Below are 2,636 nucleotides of genomic sequence, written 5' to 3'. Positions count from 1 at the left end.
TTTTTAAAAATATTTTATTTATTCTTTTTATTTTATGTGTCTGCATGTATTGCCTACATGTAGGTAAGTGCACCCATGTCATGCAAAGCCGATGGAAGACAGAAGAGCTTGTGGGATCCCCTGGAACTGGAATTATGGAGAGTTGTTAGATGCCATGTAGGTGCTGGAATTCAAATCCGGGTTTTCTGTAAGAACAACTAGTGTTCTTAACTGCTGAGCCATCTCTCCAGCCCCCATTCCCCCATAGCTGTATTACAGGCATTAGTGCACACCCAGATTGTTATATAAGTACTGTGATCCAAACAATCCCTCAGGGGTGCAGAGAAAGCATTATTGGCCATTGCACCATCTGTCCAGCATATAATTATCTTGAGGAACATAAAATACTACTTTATAAGTAAAATTTTGTAAACATTACAATGAGCAGATCGGTATCTGAAATAGAGAGGTAAATCTTAGGTCTTGATAACACATCAAATTCCTTTATACCAATACACTATCCACCCCTTGAAGATGCACCATCTGTCCAGCATATAATTATCTTGAGGAACATAAAATACTACTTTATAAGTAAAATTTTGTAAACATTACAATGAGCAGATCGGTATCTGAAATAGAGAGGTAAATCTTAGGTCTTGATAACACATCAAATTCCTTTATACCAATACACTATCCACCCCTTGAAGACTATCATGGTTTAGTTATTGACAAACATTCTACATTCTTCATGTACAAACGTTGGATAGGCATGTCCTCCAAACGACCAACAACAGATGGCTTTCTGAACCCTAAATGACTCAATAGAAAGGGAGGAAGACAGTCACCCTTCCCCCTGAATCAGTCAGCTTCATTGCATGAGGGGACGTGTCTAAGGATAGACATGGAAGAAGTCAGGGAGGAGGTGGGAGCTTCACCATCTTGGGCCAGGGCCTGTGGCGGCAGATCTGGAAGGCTCAGCTGAGGTGTAGGGAAAAAAGCCATTACCATTAAGTATTCCTCTTCATCGTCGTAAGCTCTGTTGGCAAGCCCAAATAAATATTTTTATTCCCTAAATATTGGTTGGCGGGTCATAAGGGAGCCACGTGTATGACTCCCAGCAGCAAATTTGGCTTACAACAAATATTCACATTCAAGTTTATAATGTGCACCTATATTTTAAAATCATTCAATAATGTATGGGCATTATAATTGTACATACATATGTGCAGGCAAGCAAAATACTCATAAATATAAAATAAAAATAAATATTTTTAAAAAGATCCATACAAAACAGTTTAAACTGTCCAATTTTACTAATAATAATTAAAAATCTACCAAAATGGTTCTGAGTAAGAGAATCAGAGCAGTGTTTAGCTCTGGTGGATGGTGGAACTGGCGACTTACTGGAAGGGACATGATAAAGCATCATAAAGAAACTTTCTGAGGTGATGAGAATATTTTATATCTTAATCTGGGATTTGGTTGCATGAGTTATACACATATTAAAAGTTGTCAATGAGCTGTGTACTTCAAGTTTGTACATTCTTTTCTACATAAATGAATCTTCATGAAATAAATTTTTATGACTATTTGTATTTGGTGGTAACATTTATTTGTATAAAAATTTATAGAATTCAACATTTTGTTTTGTTTTTAATTTTTATTTATTTATGTGGTTTGGATCTGGCTACATAGTTTAGACTGACTTGGAATTGAAATCCGCCTGTCTCAGCATCCTAAGCTCTTGGACTAGACTGGTTCCAACTAGAGATCGATATTCTTACCAGAATATTTTAATTGACATTTAAGTTCGTCTTATGGAAAACAAACATACATTGTTATTGCCCCACTCTGATCTCTGATAATGAGTTCTGCAGGCCCATCAGTACCCTCACATGTCACCTGAGACAATGTGGGACTGAGTAAGAGTAGTTTTATACAAAATACAGCTTGGATGACCGTAAAGAATATACTGGTTTCTAGTAAGGCTACATCTAAAATGTGGGAGAATGTCAACAAACTTGACACAGGCACAAAAAGAATTCTCAGATAGGGCAATCAGATACAGGTAAGGACATTCATTTCTTCCCAATGATACTTGTCCCATGAGTCCTTACAAATATTATAGGAAGTTTGTGTTTCTATCAGCAATCCTACAGTTTATCAGACATCAGATATGATTCTTTTCTTTCCACATCCAATTTATATATGAATATAATGATTTCAATTAACAAGGGTGGTAAGTGTGGTGGCTACCATGGCCCTGGGGAACAATATATACCCTCAACATAAACTCAGATAAGCCCAGCATAACACCTTTTCTCCTTTATCTGAAGACTCATGAGACAGAGAGCCTTAAAGCATAGGTGTTAATAAAAAGACCTACACCCTTCCTCTTCTACGTGCCAGAAAAACAGACTGAGTTGTTCTCCATAATCACAGATTTTTGGTAGGGAACGGCCCCAGGGGGAACACATTTCGGTGGGCTCTAACATTAAGAAGAGACATTTAGGGAGCAACATCTCTCTATCACTTTTCTTCCAAATTGCTTACACTCTAACTCAGAGTTGACAACCCAAGCTTTAGAAAGAACTGACTGGACTCATGTAGAGATAAGGTATGTGTAATTTGTCATCAGGTTGTTGTAATGATTTCCT

The 2,636-nt window shown here is 37.1% G+C and overlaps 1 pseudogene; it reads right to left on the bottom strand.

The window, feature by feature from the left end:
* The window catches only part of LOC103748049, a 13,277-nt pseudogene that overhangs the window by 6,186 nt on the left and 4,455 nt on the right, over nt 1-2,636 (bottom strand).

Source organism: Nannospalax galili, unplaced genomic scaffold (genome assembly GCF_000622305.1).
Source record: "Nannospalax galili isolate Female #2095 unplaced genomic scaffold, S.galili_v1.0 scaffold1045, whole genome shotgun sequence".
Classification (NCBI taxonomy): domain Eukaryota; kingdom Metazoa; phylum Chordata; class Mammalia; order Rodentia; family Spalacidae; genus Nannospalax; species Nannospalax galili.
This window is presented reverse-complemented; position numbering and strand designations above follow the sequence as displayed.